This window comes from Puma concolor, chromosome C2 (genome assembly GCF_028749965.1).
Source record: "Puma concolor isolate L17-30 chromosome C2, mPumCon1.1.hap2, whole genome shotgun sequence".
Classification (NCBI taxonomy): domain Eukaryota; kingdom Metazoa; phylum Chordata; class Mammalia; order Carnivora; family Felidae; genus Puma; species Puma concolor.
Genome location: NC_141675.1, coordinates 29,036,767 through 29,054,232, shown reverse-complemented (window position 1 = coordinate 29,054,232; position 17,466 = coordinate 29,036,767). Strand labels below are relative to the sequence as shown.

General features: G+C 37.9%; 1 long non-coding RNA gene and 1 pseudogene across 1 annotated transcript in view; both read right to left on the bottom strand.

Moving 5' to 3' along the window:
* The window catches only part of LOC147577162 (uncharacterized), a 230,659-nt gene that overhangs the window by 174,252 nt on the left and 38,941 nt on the right, over positions 1-17,466 (bottom strand). The window lies entirely within an intron of this gene.
* On the bottom strand, positions 255-721 carry LOC112850434 (NADH dehydrogenase [ubiquinone] 1 beta subcomplex subunit 4 pseudogene; annotated as a pseudogene).

The following is a 17,466-nucleotide window of genomic DNA, read 5'->3' as shown; positions in this document are numbered from 1 at the left end:
GAAGATGTTACTTTTAAATTTAGGTGTAACATACAAAAAGTGCACAAATCATAAATATACATATTGATCATTGCTTATATTCATATGCACCTGTGCAACACCATCCAGATTAAGATTTAGAACATTTTTAATACTTAGAAGGTGCCCCTTCCTAGTCAGCAGACTCCTGCAGAGATCGTTACTATTCTTTTTTTTTTTAATGATTAATAGAAGATTTATTTAAACAATAATACATAAAGTCATCATTGCCAGACTTAATTTGAAATGTTAAATGTTCAATCCAATTTTCTTTCCTGGATCAGTTTTTCTTTCCTATCTCTGTCAGTTTTGAAAACATAATACCAGAAGAAGAGGGGCCCAATTCCAAACAGAGCTCCTAAGAATAAGGTCTTGGGAGTAGGTCTGTAATTCAGATAGATATTTGCTGATCTTGCATAGGTCCCACAATTCAAGGCAGGATCTTCGATGAGCCCTCAGTGGCTGGGGTCATTGTATTGAAGCAGGTACTCGCGTTTAAGTCGGGTTCTTGTGGTCAAACGCTTGGCTTGCGCCTTCCATAGATATGTTGTATTCGGCTGGGTCGAGGGTGGAGGATAGGGTGGCCAGGCGCGATGGCTGGTACTTGGGAAACGACATCTTGGCAATCCAGCACACAAGTGCCGATCATCACTATTCTGACTTCTGTCTCCATTGATTAGTTTTGCTTGTTTTGGGACATCATATAAAGGGAATTATAAAGTGTATATGCATCCTTTTGTGTCTGGCTTCTCTTGCTCAACAACTTTCTATGAGATTCACTCATGGTGTTCTGCGGGATTGGAGTCCATTCTTTTTATTGTAGTGCCATTGCATTGCATAAATTGTGTACATTGCATTGTATAAATACACCACATTTACTTATCCATTCCCTTGTTGATGGACATAAGAGTTGTTCCCAGGTTTCTTTTCTTACAGCTACTATGGACATTCTTGCCCATGACTTTGGTGAACATATAATCGCATTTTTCTTGACCCAATAATGGAATTATGGGCCCACATAAAGGCCATGTTTAGCTTTTCACAGTGGTTTTATCTATTTACATACCTACCACCAATGTATGACAATTCCAATTACTTCATATCCTCATCAATACTTAGTATTGAAGGTCTTTTTAATTTTAGTCATTCTGGGAGATGTGCTGTGTGATCTCATTTTGGTTTTAATTTATATTTCCCTGATGAAAAATTATGTTGGGAACTTTTCATACACTTAATGGTCATTTGAATATACTCTTTGGTGAAGTATCTGTTCAAGGCTTTTTCCATTTTTAATTACATTGTCTTTTTATTATTGATTTGTAGGATTTTTTACATGTGCTGAATATAAACCTTTTGAAATATCTCCTTCTTGTCTGTGGCTTGCACTCACTTTACAGTGTTTTTGATGAATATAATTTTTCTTATTTTAATGAAGTCTAATTTATCAACCATATCAACCATAGCTTTTATGATAATTGCTATTTGTATCTTTACAAAATCTTTGCCTAACCCAAGGTTATTTAATACTAATTTAAGATAATTTACTTATGTGAAATTTCAGGGTTTCAGGGGCCAGGGTTTACATTTTGTGTAATGAATTTTAAATTTTGTGCCCTAGTAGACAGTACTGACATTCATGAGAGAGTGAGGGGGAGTCTCACAAAATAAGGAATAAGGATAGAGACAGAGTTCAAAAGAGAAGGAAAGGTATGAAGGGAGAAGGGGATGAGTGAAAAGACATGATGGAAAGAAACAGGAGGGAAAGAGAAAGAGGGTGAGGAAAACAAGGGACACCTCCCCAGCCTGAGCAAGGAGTGCTTTCAGGAATCTGAGGACTCAGGCCAGGAAGGGAAAAGCCAAGTAGGCAGACCAAAAGTCCCTCCTCCCGTCCTCCCAAGCCTTCCTTCCCTCTCTGTGCTCAGGCCAGCAAGCACTTACCCTTGAAAAGCATTTTTTTAAAGCACTGCATGCAGGGCACCTGGGTAGCTCAATCCATTAAGCATCCAACTCAATTTCGGCTCATGTCATGATCTCATGGTTTGTGAGTTCAAGCCCTGTATCAGGCTCTGCACTGACTACAGAGCCTGCTTGGGATTCTGTCTCTCTCTCTCTCTCTCTCTCTCTCAAAAAAAAAAATTTTTTTTTAAAACATTGGCTGATTTTATTATAAGAAATCTTTATTTCCCAAGAACAAGCTAAGACATCACTAATTAACATGTACCTGAAGACACATCTAGGTTATCACCAATATCTAGAAGTTAACCCTGACAAAATGTGTAGTACTTGTAAATGTGGGTTTTAGAGCCACATAAACCTAGGTGCCATTACTTACCCACTCCTGTCCTTGGGTAAGTTAATCAGCTTCTGTGAAGCTCAGTTTCTTCATGTATTAAATAAGTATTCATTCATTCATTCATTCATCAAATAATTTGTTGAGTACCTGTTATGTGCCAGGGACTGTTTTAAGCACAGTGAGTTTATACATAAAGTGAAAAAGTTCTTTACCCTCATGAAGCTTTCCTTCTAACAGGGAAAGCAGACACTAAACAAGATGAAATAGTATAATGCCTCATATGTTATATAGTGATAAGTAGGGAGTAGTGAAAAGTGATAATATTCTGGGTGTATTTTGAAGGTAGAAGCAATATAATTTATTTCTGGACCCAGTGTGTAGTATAAAAGAGACATAAGGAATGTTAGGAGAAGTTAAGAAGGACACTAAGATTTGTGGCCTGAGCAATTGGAAGAATGGAGTTAACCATTACCCAAGATGGAGAAAATTGCAGGAGATACTGGATGAGCTCACTTTGGGGTACATTACATTTTAGATACTCTTAGACATCCAGAAGATCTCAAGTTGGCAGTTGTATGTACAAGTTCAGAGAAGAAGCGCAGATACATTTGGAAGTCATCAATGAATTAATAGTATTCAGAGTCATAAAACTGGATGAGATCATCCAAAGAGTGATTATGAAGAAAGAATATATAAATGTTGTTCCATTCATAGGGTTGTTGGTGGTAATGTGTGTGTCGTGTGTGTGTGTGTGTGTGTGTGTGTGTGTGTGTGTGTGTGTGGCGTATGTGTGTGTGTGTGGTTTAGTTGGATTAATGCTAAGAGTTTTATTTATTGAGTTTTTTGTGTATGCCAGATAATAAGACAAGAGCTTAGATCCCTTAACTGATTTAATTTTCTAGGAAACAGGTGATAGCGTTTTCTCCACTTTTAAGATTATTTTCTGAGAAAGTTTATATTTACCCAATGTCATAGGATTAGTAAGTGATAAAACCAAGATTTGAACCCAGAACCCATGTTCTTAACCTATATACTCTCTACCATGTTCTTAACCTATATACTCTATATAAAAATTTAATGTCTGTTGGTCTGTTGGTCATTCTAATACATGATAAGCACTTAATTAAATGCCTCTCCCCACCACTATATACCAGCTTGTACCTTGGTCGATAACTGGTTTGACCATGGCTTTGAGATCCTCATTTTCAAATGTGCATATTAATAATCATAATGACTCCTCTACCCAACTAATAGAGCCATTATGAAGGCCAAATGAGGTAATGTCTAAAAATGTGGATCACAGATGGCTCCATACTTGTTAGAGCGCATTATCACTATCACTTCAAAAGAAGCCTGAGTTTTGTGATTATGATAGAATCAGATCAATGAGTTCTGCTCATGAAATATGCACTCCAACTACACAGAAGTATTGTACTTTATTTTTTTTTTTTAATTTTTTTTTTCAACGTTTATTTATTTTGGGGACAGAGAGAGACAGAGCATGAACGGGGGAGGGGCAGAGAGAGAGGGAGACACAGAATCGGAAACAGGCTCCAGGCTCTGAGCCATCAGCCCAGAGCCCGACGCGGGGCTCGAACTCACGGAGCGCGAGATCATGACCTGGCTGAAGTCGGACGCTTAACCGACTGCGCCACCCAGGCGCCCCAGTATTGTACTTTAGAGAAATGTTATTCTTTGTCTGAGATGTTTGACCTTGACTTGGGACTAATATTTCAACATCTGACTGCTCATAAACTGGAACATAAACTGAAATACTTACTTGCAGAAATAAAAATAGAAAATTCCCATGATGGCAAGAATTTTTTTAAGTCAAGCCTTTGGATTTTTTTTTCAGTTATACTACTGGAATTTCTCAACATTCAATTATCTTTGTAAGTTTAATGGACTAACATGAAAGCCTATTAGTTGGGTGAGAAGTATTTGTATCACTCATTAGAAAATGTTTAGGAAACATTAGAAAATGTTTCTATACATATTCTCATAGCTGGAGGAAATTTGACCCAGTACTCAAAATTCCCAGTCTGTGCTTTTTAAGGAGTAAATAAACAGATGGACAAAGTTCTGACACACTGGCAAAACCTTTACATAATAGGCTTTTCAAATGCTCAGCCTAAATAGTTTTCTTCTCTTCATAGCATCTGCCCATAGATATGACAGAGTGTAAGACTCAAACAGGGAACCTCTCTGGTTATGGGTTACTTTCGTGACCACCAATCAGCAGAGTTTTGTCAGAAACTCCAGAAACTTTTCAGTCAAAACAATACAAGATAGAAAAAACAGAGCTACAATCAACTAAAATCTACTGACCTCTGATTATACACTGATCTTTGTACCCTATATTCTAAGGAGATTTAAAATTAAATAAATAAAAGTTTGCCCCCTCCTCTAGCAGCCACAATCTATGATCAAAACCACACATAGATGAAAAGCAATTTTAAATAATTATAAACAACATTTGAACAAAAATTAACAATATAAGAATGACCATGATTTTTAATATGTGAAGGGGACTCAAAACGAGGAAAAAGTATTAATGGAATGAGTCATCATGAAAGAGTTCATGGAGGTTGACTAGAGGTAGCTGTATCCATTTGAAACATTTTATTTCCTACCAGATAATTTATTATTTTCTTCAGTCATAGATATTGGATGATCTTTAATAGTATTTAACTGCTCTGTGACTCAGTTTCCTCATACAGCAAACAGAAAAACCATGCTCTTCATCTCTTATATAATTCCCAGTGGTATTTGGAAAACACCAAGAAGTATCTCATTTTCTTATTGCAGGTATATTTGAGATAAAATGCAGATAAATTATATTATATGTCAAGGAAACTTATATCTATGATAATTAAAAGTTGACACAGTAAGCCAACTTATCTCTGCAGCCTAAACTTAAGGTAGATAAAAATAAAAATCTTACGACAAGGTAGATTCACACAGAATTGTGAATGAAGCTTACAGGTTTTTAAACATTTCAGTCAGCATTTTTAATGACCAGGAGTGGGATGTTGAGAAATAAATCAGTAAGGCGCTTTTGGCAAATGAATAAGTGTTTTTTGTCTTTCGTGGGGGATTTTTGAGAATTAAGTTTTTGAAAAATCAGGTCAAAATTAATTAACTCTATTGCCACCGAGAGCATCTGAACAATTTATTTTCCCTGTGTTAATTGGACACCAGAGATTTCTTTAGTCAATTCCTAAATAAAAGATGTACAAGGAATTCTTCCATCTAATTCAAACTCTGAGAACAGGCCCAGGAAATCTTTGTTAAATAAGTGAATCAGTAAATCAATCAATCATTAAAAATAGACATATATATACTGAAAATGATCCTGCTCTTTTGGGAAGGAATGATCTGTAATTATTACTATATTTGTCAAGTATTTTTCTGCTCTAAAGTTGAAGTTACAGGATTCTAGAATTCACTTTGAGGTAGTTACCTGGGTGCCAAGTTATCAAACAGAACTATGTAAAGTAAGCAAGCTCAAGACCTATCAATATTCTTTGTTCTACCCATAAACTGAAAACTATAGAAATTCCTGATAAGAAACAGGAATTTACCATGGGTTTTAACAAGCTGTTCCAGCTAAAACAGAACGAGACAAGAAGTTTGTGCTAGAGGCAGCTGAGAAGCAAGCAGAACTGATAGCCCCTTGGAATAGGGCTCACCACTAAAGTCCCCTCAAAGAGGTTCATATTCACAGGTGAGTAGATAAATAGAACCACACCTAATAACCTGCTGGTGAGTATAGTTCCGACACAATGGAAAGAAATGGACTTGAGATGAAGAAACTACTTCCAGGAGTCACTTCCACCTGTAGCTCAAGGCAGAGGAAAGAAGATACTATGCTACCTGGCTGAGGCTCAAGATAGTTCTGTGTGGGGAGGAAGGCCTATTGTAACAGGCTTCACAGACCAGTGCAACTTCTTCAAGGAGGCCAGGGCCAGAGAATGCAGGTCTAGGGTCTAAACCCAAGGCAGGTTCCTACTAAAGTTTGTTAAGGGAATTAAAATGTGCCCCCGACATAGTGGTAGCCTATGGGGGAAGCCCTGGGTAGACACCAATACCCAAAAGCTTACTTGAGAGCCCTTCTCAGCACCCTCAGATAAAGTTCAAACTCAGCATAACAAACACAAAAACCTCATGATCATTTCCTGAAAAACAGGTCTTTCACCTTTTATTGCTCCCTAACTCAGCAAGTGGCATGCCCATCTCTACAGTCTTCTAATTCAGAAAGCTAGGCCTCCCTCTCTCCCACCCTCCACATCCAAGTCTTCTTAAACATGGCCACTCCTCTCCATGTCCTCCATGATGTAGTTCAAGCCACTATCATTTTTATGTGTGTGCATTTATAAGTAGCCTTCTAAAGAATATCCCCTGAACCACTTTTGTCCCCTATAATCCATTCTGTACCCACAGCCAGAATGGGCATCTTTTCAAAATGCAAATCTGATCATGTCATACCACTTAGTCAAAACCCTCTAAAGGCTTCTCATTACTTTGGGGATAAAGAGGGAAACTCTTCAGGGCTCCTGGGTGGCTCAGTCAGTTAATTGACTCTTGATTTCAGCTCAGGTCATGATCTCACAGTTCATGGGATCAAGCCCCACATTGGGCTCTGCACTGACAGCATGAAGCCTGCTTGGGATTCTCTTTCTCCCTCTCTCTCTGCCCCTCCCCTGTTTGCACGCTCTCTCTCTCAAAATAAACTTTAAAAAATCTATTCAGGGCATCTGGGTGTCTCAGTCAGTTCAATGTCCAACTTCATCTCAGGTCATGATCTCACAGCTCGTGGGTTGGAGCCCCATGTCAGGCTCTGTGCTGAGAGCTCACAGCCTGAAGCCTGCTTCGGATTCTGTGTCTCCCTCTCTCTCTCTGCCCCTCCTCCACTCACACTCTGTCTCTTTCTCTCAAAAATAAACAAACATTAAACAAATTTTTTTAATCTGTTTAAAAAAAGAGGGAAACTCTTCAACACAGTCTATAAAGCCTGCAATGCTCTGGCTTCTGCCCACTTCTCCAGCCTTTTCTAGTTACACATTGTTCCGCAACAATTGAGCCACTGCTTCCTTCTCTCAAGCCTTTCACACTCACTAAATTCCATCTTACCAAAAGGCCTTTCCATCTTGGAATTCCATCTCATCCTTTCAGGCTTCAGCTCAAACGGCTTCTCCCCAAGAAAGCTTTCCTGACTTCCCTGGCCAGGTTAAGGCTCCCTTGTCTACGTTCTCATTATATCAGGAGTCCTTCTCATGTAACTCTTCTCATGCCTACAATTTTACATTGACTCACACAATTTGTATTATTACCACTAGTATTCTCCCTAGACTCCAAATGCCCAGAGTATCCAGTGAGAGACTGTTTTTGTCACCACTGGACCTCAAGCTCCCAGCAAATAGCAAATAGGCCACGTATTGCTTAAAACCTAAATGAATGAATGGCACATAAATGGAAGCCAAAAAGACCCAGAGACCATCTGAGTATCTATCTTCCTGTTTCTGGTCTCCTTTATGTGTGACCAAGAATAATTCTAAAACAAAGCGTATTTTGTTACAACTTGCTCCCCTAGCCCAAAACCCCTTGATGAATGAAGATTTGACTGTAAGAGGGTGAGGTCCTTGTTATAATTCCATCAAGAGACAAGGCTTTGGTCACTGCCAAGCTAGCATCTTTAAATCTTGTTGATAAAATAAAGAATTTTGCACCCCAATGTTTATAGCAGCACTATTGACAATAGCCAAAGTATGGAAAGAGCCCAAATGTCTATCAAAAGTTGAATGGATAAAGAAGATGTGATGTATTCACACACACACACACACACACACACACACACACACACACACACGCATGCACACACAGTGGAGTATTACTCAGCAATCAAAAAGAATGAAATCTTGCCAGGGTGCCTGGGCGGCTCAGTCAGTTGAGTGTCCGACTTTGGCTCAGGTCATGACCTCAGGGTTTGTGGGTTCGAATCCCACATCAGGCTCTGTGATGACACCTTAGAGCCTAGAGCCTGCTTCAGATTCTGTGTCTTCCCCTCTCTCTCTGCCCATCCCCCACTCACGGTGTGTGTCTCAAAAATGAATAAACGTTAATAAAATGTTTTTAATAAAAAAATGAATGCAATCTTGCCATTTGCAACAATGTGGATGGAACTAGAATGTATTATGCTAAGCAAAATTAGTTAGAGAAAGATAAATATATGACTTCACTCATGGAATTTAAGATACAAAACAGATGAACATAAGGGAAGGGAAGCAAAAATAACATAAAAACAGGGAGGGATACAAAACATGAGAGACTCTTAAATACAGAGAACAAACTGAGGGTTGCTAGAGGGGTTGTGGCTGGCAGATGGGCTAAATGGGCAAAGGGCATTAAGGAAGACACTTGTTTGGATGAGCACTGTGTGTTATACATAAGGGATGAATCACTGGATTCTACTCCTGCAATCATTATTGCACTATATGATAACTAACTTGGATGTAAATTAAAAAAAAAAAAAAGAATTTTTTTTTACCTGTAATGTAAGTGCAACTTTAATGAAGGTCATTTTTGAAATGTGTAGAGTATAAAAATTGTTAAACCTAGGACAATGGAAAAATATTTTCATAATAATGTTTATCAAGGTTCTTTTGTTTTTTAAGTTTATTTATTTTTAAGAAAGAGAGCACTAGTTGGGGAGGGGCAGAGAGAGGGAGACAGAGGATCCAAAGTGGGCTCTGCACACTCACAAACCATGATACCATGACCTGAGCCAAACTGGATGCTTAACCAATTGAGGCAAACAGGTGCCCCTATTCATCAAGGTTCTGATTCAAGATGGTGACTTAGCCAGATCCTAAACTCACCTCTTCCCATTGACACCCCAAATTTACAGCTATCTACAGAAAAAAATTCCTCCAAAAAAAACCCTCTAGAAACTGTGAATAACCCTTTCATATTGAGCAAATGAGATGAAAACCACATTGAAGCAGGTAGAAGCCGAGACACAATCGCCATAAACCCTGCCCCCACAACCCAAAGGGAACTCAAAACCTGAAGAGGAAAGTGTTTGTACCCCACATCAGGTTCCCTAACTTTAAAATTTTTTTTTAATTTTTACATTTATTTATTTTTTGAGAGATAGAGAGGGAGGGAGACACAGAATCGGAAGCAGGCTCCAGGCTTCAAGCTGTCAGCACAGAGCCCAATGCAGGGCTCGAACCCACAAGAACTATGAGATCATGACCTGGGCCAAAGTCAGACGCTTAACTGACTGAGCCACCCAGGTGCCCCCAGGTACCCCAACTTTTAAGACTGACACCTGAAAGATGAGCCTCCAAACATCTGGCTTTGAAGACCAACAAGGCTTGTGTCCTTAAGACCCACAGGACTGTGGTGAACTGAGGAATGTCTCTTACAGAGCCCACATGCAGACTCACCCACCCCAAGGCCCCACACAGAAGCAGCCCTTTGAAAAGTGCCCAGACTTTATGTGAAAGATTCATTTCCTAACTTTAAAGCACTGGGCAGGGGCCTGATAGGATACTCTCCAAGATCAGAGGCCAGTGGGCACTATTTTCATGTTCTCCCTCTGCCTTGCTAAAGCTAACAGGCACCATCTTTTTTTATACCTTTCCTTCAGGGGCCACCTTTATGCTCATCTGGTGGACCGATACCATATGTCCTCTTCCTCTGCCTTGGTAAAGCCAAGGGTCATCAGCTTTTTTTAAAAATTTCCTTTTCCCCTTTTTCTTTTTTTTCCCTTTCCTCCCCACCCCCAATTTTTTAGGTAGATGCCATTTTTGCACTCTCCTTCTGCCACACTTCAGAGTGCCAGTATCTTCCAGATATACACAACTGGGTCCCTGGGGTTTACATCTGGTGACCCAGCTTTTGCAGCTGCCACACAGGGGCTATCCCTTGATTGCCTGGCTCTGGAGGACAGGGGGCTTACATTTCTGGGCCCCATGGGGCTTATACTCATGGGTCACACAGAATTGTAACCAATGAGGAAGGCACTCATAAACAGCTACCCACCCAGGGCTGAGTAAGAGACAACAGACTAAGGAGCTCAATTTTTCTGTGAAAGAAGCCAATTGGCTCATCATCATAGCTGCAGCATGAAGGGCAGCTTTTAATTAAACACACATCTAAGGGCTGACTCTAAACTTCTCCTGAGATCTCTTAGGTCTCAGGTCACTTATAAAACTAGTAGGAAGGTTAAAAGACAAAAGTACTAAAAATAACTATGATTACAATAATTAGTTAAGGGATACACAAGATAAAAATGTATAAAATGTGCCATCAAAAACAAAGCATGGTGGAGGGAGTAAAAATGTTGAGCTTTAGAATGGATCAAACTTAAGTTGTTATCAACCGAAGATAGACTGTCTATAAATAAGTTGCTATATATGAGCCACTTGGTAACCACAAAGCAAAAACCTACAGTAAATACACAAAAGTTAAAGAGAAAGAAATAAAAGCATAACACTAAAGAAAATCATCAAACTATAAAAGGAGTAAGAAAAAAAAGAAAGGCACAGAGAGAAACTACAAAAATAGCTAGAAAACAATTAACAAAATGGCAGTAAGCATACACCTATCAATAACTACTTTAATGTAAATGGACTCCATTCTCCAATCTAAAGACATAAAGTGGCTGAAATGATTTTAAAAAAAGACCCATCTATATGCTGCCTATAAGAGACTCACTTCAGATGTAAGGACACACAGACTGAACGTGAAGTGATGGGGAAAGATATTACATGCAAAAGGAAACCAAAACAAAAGCTGGGGTAGCTATAATTACAGCAGACAAATAGATTTTGAAACAAAGAGTATAATAAGGAGACAAAGAAGGGTATCACATAATGGTAAAGGGGTCAATCCAACATTTGTAAATATTTGTGCACCACCCATTAGAAACACCTAAATGCACAAAGGAAATATTAATAGAACTAAAGGGAGAAATAGCAATACAGTAGTAAGGGGCTTTAATACCCCATGCACATGAATGGATAGATCATACTGACAAAAGTCAATCAGAAATCATCAGCTTTTTTTTTTTAATGTTTTTTTCTTTATTTTTGAGAGAGTGCAAGCAGGGGAGAGGCAGAGAGAAGGAGATAGAGGATCCAAAGCAGGCTCTGTGCTGACAGAAGAGAGCCAGTTCATGAACTGTGAGATCCATGACCTGAGCTGAAGTCCAATGCTCAACCAACTGAGCCATCCAGGTGCCATGAAAACATCAGCTTTAAATGACACATTAGACCAGATGGACTTAACAAATATATACAGAACATTCCATCCAAAAACAGCAGAATGCACATTCTTCTCAAGTCCACATGGAATATTATCCAGAACAGATCCTATGTTAGGCTACAAAATAAATCTTAACAAATTTAAAAAGACTCACTTCAAGCATCTTTTCTGACAACATGGGTATGAAACTAGAAAACAATTTCCAGAAGAAAACAGGAAAATTCACAAATATGTGTGGACTAAACAACGTGCTATTATCAAACAACCAGTGGGTCAATGAAGAAATCAAAAGTGAAAGCAAAGAATACCTTGAGACAAACAAGAAGGGAAATACAACATGCTAGACTTATGGGACACAGAAAAAGCAGTTCTAGGAGGAAAGTTCATAGTGATCTGATATACCTCAAGAAACAAGAAAAATCTCAAACAACCTAACTTTACACCTAAAATAACTAGAAAAAGAACAATGCTCAAAGTTAGTAGAAGGCAGGAAATAACAAAGACCAGGGCAGAAATAAATTAAATATATACTAAAAGGACAATAGAAAAGATCAATAAAATCAAGACCTGGTTTTTTGAAAAGATAAATTTACAAACCTTTAGCTAGACTCACCAAGAAATAGAGAGAGCTGAAATAAACAAAATCAGAAATTAAAGGGGAATTTCCAACTGATGCCACAGCAATACAAAGGATCATGAGAGACTACTACAAACATTTATATGCCAACAAATTGGACAATCTAGAAGAAATGGGTAAATTCCTAGAGACCTACAACCTTCCAAGACTGAACCACGATAAACAGAAAAGCAGAATAGACCAAACTAGTAAGGAGATGGTATCAGTAATTTAAAAATTCCCTACAAACCAAAGTCCAGAACCAGACAGCTTCACTGGTAAATTGTATCAAACATTCAAAGAATAATGAACACCAATCCTTTTCAAATTCTTTCAAAAAAGAGGAGAGAAAACTTCCAAACTCATTTTATGAGGCATTACCTTGACATCAAAATGAGACAAAGACACCACAAGAAAGGTAAATTACAGGCCAGTATCTCTGGTGAGTACAGATGCAAAAATCTTCAAAAAAATATTAGCTAACTGAATTCAAGAAAACTTTAAAAGGATCATATGTCATAATCAAGTGGGATTTATTTCAGAGATGCAAGGATGGTTCAACATCCACAAATCAATCAATGTGATACACATAATAAACAACATGAAAGATAAAAAATTATATAATCATCTCCATATAAGCAGAAAAAGCATCTGACAAAATTCAACATTCATTCTTTATAAAATATATCCATAAAGTGAGTACAAAGGGAACATACCTCAACATAATAAAGACCATATATGAAAGGCTCACAGCTAACATCTACTCAAAAGCTGGAAGTTTTACCTCTAAGATCAGAAACAAGATAAGTATGTCCATTCTTGTCAGTTTTATTCAACATAGTACTGGAAGTCCTAGCAAGAAAAGGAAATAAAAGGCATCCAAATTGGAAAAGAAGTAAAAGTGTTACTATCTGCATATGACATGATACTATATATATAAAACCCTAAAGAATCCACCAAAAAACTAGTAGAACTAATAAATGAATTCAGTAAAGCTGCAAGATACAAATAAATATACAGAAATCTGTTGCATTTCTATACACTAATAACAAACTATCGGAAACAGAAATTAAGAAAGCAATCCCATTTAAAATGGTATCAGAAAGAATAAAAAACCTAAGAATAAACTTAACCAAGGAGGTGAAAGACCAGTAAACTGAAAACTATAAGACATGGATAAATGAAACTAAAATAAAGACAAAAATGGAAAAATATCTCATGCCCATAGACTGAAATAATTAATATTGTCAATATGTCCATATGACCCAAAGCAAGCTACACAGTGAATGCAATTCTTATCAAAATTCCAATGGCATTTTTCACATTTTCACAATGGCAATTTCACAAATTCTAAAATATTTATGGAACCAACAAAATATCCTAAATATCCAAAGTAAGCTTGAGGAAAAAAGAGCAAATCCAGAACAAAGGCATCACACTTCTTGATTTCAAACTATATTACAAATCTATACTGATCAAAACAGTATGGTATTGACATTAAAACATTCACATAGATCAATGAAACAGAATAAAGAACCCAGATATAAACTCATGCATACATGGTCAACTAATTTATGACAAAGGGCCAAGAATATGCAATGGGGAAAGGACAGTCTTTTTGATAAATAATGTGAGGAGGAGCACATTGTGGCATAGTCAGTTAAGCATCTGACTCTCAGTTTCAGCTCAGGTCATGATCGCATGACAGTGAGATCAAGCCCCACGTTAGGCTTCATACTGAGCATGGAGCCTACTTAGGATTCTCTCTCTCCCTCTCTCTCTGCCCCTTTCTCACTCATGCACATGTTCTCTCTTACTCAAAATAAATAAACATTTTTTTAAAACAGCATGGGGAAAATTGGATGGCTACATGCAAAAGAATGAAACTAGATCACTGTCTGACACCATTCACAAAAATTAATTCAAAGTAGATTACTTACTTGAATATAAGACCCAAAATCAAAAAGCTCCCAGAGGGGTGCCTGGGTGGCTCAGTAGGTTAAGTGTCCAACTTCAACTCAGGTCATGATCTCACACTTCTTGGGTTCGAGCCCCACGTTGGGCTCTGTGCTGACAGCTCAGGAGCCTGGACCCTGCTTAGATTCTGTGTCTCTCTCTCTCTCTCTCTGACCCTCCTCAGCTCACACTCTGTCTCTCTCTCTCTCAAAAATAAATAAACATTAAAAAAAATTTTTTTTAACAAAAAGCTCCCAGAAAAAAATACGTGGTAAGCTCCTTGACATTGTTATTGGTGATTTTTTTTTTTTTATTTCACACCAGAAGCATAGGCAACAAAAACAAAAATAAACAAGTGGGACTTCATGAAACTGAAAACTTTCTGCACAGCAAAGGAAATCATCAACAAACTGAAAAGGCAATCTACTGAATGAGAGATTATATTTGTGAATCACATATCTGAATAGGGGTTAATAAAATATATAAAAATATTTTTTAAAAACTCATACAACTCAATAGCAAAAAAACAATTTGATTAAAAAACAGGCAGAGGATCTGAATAGACACTTTTCCAGAGAAGACATACATATGGCTAAGAGGTACATGAAGACATGCTCAACATCACTAATAATCTGGGAAATGCAAATCAAAACCACAACAAGATATCACCTTAAACCTGTTAGAATGGCTAGTATCAAAAAGACAAGAAATGACAGTGTCAGAGAATATGTGGAGAAAAGGGAACTCTTGTGCACTGTATTTAGAAATGTAAATTGGTGGGGCACCTGGGTGGCTCAGTCAGTTAAGTGTCTGACTTTGGTTCAGGTCATAATCTCACAATTTGTAAGTTCAAGCCCCGTATCGGGCTCTGTGCTGATAGCTCAGACCCTAAGCCTGCTTTGGTTTCTGTGTCTCCCTGTCTCTCTGTCCCTCTCCCACTCATGCTCTGTCTCTCTCTCTCTCTCAATCTCTCTGTCTCTCAAAAATGAATAAGCATGTAAAAATTAAAAAAAAAAAAGAAATGTAAATTGGTGCAGCCACTATGGAAAACAGCATGGATGTTCCTCAAAAAGTTAAAAATAGAACTGCTCAACGATCCAGCAATTGTACTACTAGGTATTTACCCAAAGAATACAAAAACACTAATTTAAAGGGATTCACGCAGCACAATATTTATAGCAGCATTATCTACAATAGTAGATAGAATTTAGAATCACGATAATAAGAATACTAGCTCGGGTCGAAAATAGATTAGAATCTCTTTCTGAGGAGATAAAAGAAGTAAAAGCTAGTCAGGATGAAACAAAAAATGCTATAACTGAACTGCAATCTCAAATGGATGACATGGCGGCAAGGAGGGATGAGGCAGAGCAGCAAATCAGCAGTATACAGGATTAATTTATGGAGAATAATGAAGCAAAAAGAAAAAAAGAAAAAAAGAAAAAAAGAGGGAGATTAAGGCAAAAGAGCACAATTTAAGAATTAGAAAAATCAGTGACTCATTAAAAATAACAACATCAGAATCATAGGGGGTCCCAGAAGATGAAGAGAGAGAAATAGGGGTAGAAGGGTTATGTGAGCAAATCATAGTGGAAAACTTTCCTAACCTGGGAAAAGACACAGACATCAAAATCTAGGAAGCACAGAGGACTCCCATTAGATTCAACAAAATCAACCATCAACAAGGCATATCACAAAATACTCAGGCAATGAGAGAATCATGCAAGCAGCAAAAGAACAAAAGTCCTTAAGCTACAAGGGAAGACAGATCAGGTTTGCATCAGACCTATCCACAGAAACATGGCAGGCTGAAAAGGAGTGGCAGGATATATTCAATGTGCTGAATCGGAAAAATATGCAGCCAAGAATTCTTTATCCACCAAGGCTATCATTCAAAATAGAAGGAGAGATTAAGAGTTTCCCAGACAAAAAGATATTTGCAAATGACATATAGGACAAAGGGCTAGTATCCAAAATCTATAAAGAGCTCACCAAACTCCACACCTGAAAAACAAATAATCCAGTGAAGAAATGGGCAGAAAACATGAATAGACACTTCTCTAAAGAAGACATTCGGATGGCCAACAGGCACATAAAAAGATGCTCAACGTCACTCCTCATCAGGGAAATACAAATTAAAACCACACTCAGATATCACCTCACGCCAGTCAGAGTGGCCAAAATGAACAAATCAGGAGACTATAGATGCTGGCGACGATATGGAGAAATGGGAACCCTCTTGCCCTGTTGGTGGGAATGCAAACTGGTGCAGCCACTCTGGAAAACAGTGTGGAGGTTCCTCAAAAAATTAAAAATAGACCTACCCTATGACCCAGCAGTAGCACTGCTAGGAATTTATCCAAGGGATACAGGAGTACTGATGCATAGGGGCACTTGTACCCCAATGTTCATAGCAGCACTCTCAACAATAGCCAAATTATGGAAAGAGCCTAAATGTCCATCAACTGATGAATGGATAAAGAAATTGTGGTTTATATACACAATGGAGTACTACACGGCAATGAGAAAGAATGAAATATGGCCCTTTGTAGCAACGTGGATGGAACTGGAGAGTGTTATGCTAAGTGAAATAAGCCATACAGAGAAAGACAGATACCATATGTGTTCACTCTTATGTGGATCCTGAGAAACTTAACAGGAACCCATGGGGGAGGGGAAGGAAAAAAAAAAAAGAGGTTAGAGTGGGAGAGAGCCAAAGCATAAGAGACTCTTAAAAACTGAGAACAAACTGAGGGCTGATGGGGGGTGGGAGGGAGGGGAGGGTGGGTGATGGGTATTGAGGAGGGCACCTTTTGGGATGAGCACTGGGTATTGTATAGAAACCAAATTGACAATAAATTTCATGTATTAAAAAAAAAAAAGTTTCCCAGACCAAAAAAAAAAAAAAAAATTAAAGGAGTTTGTGACCACTAAACTAGCCCTGCATGAAATTTTAAGGGGGACTCTCTGAGGGGAGAAAAGATGGAAAAAAAAAAAAAAAAGACCAAAAGCAACAAAGACTAGCAATGATGCTACCAGAAAATCCAATTCTACAATAAATTCTTATCTTTTGGTACTCACTCTAAACATCAATGGACTAAATGGTCCAATCAAAAGACATAGGGTAACAGAATGGATAAGAAAACAAGATCCATCTATATGCTGTTATAAGAGACCCACTTTAGACCTAAAGACACCTTCAGATTGAAAATAAGGGGATGGAGAATCATCTATCATGCTAATCATTGAGAAAAGAAAGCTGGAGTAGCCATACTTATATCAGATAATCTAGACATTAAAATAAAGACAA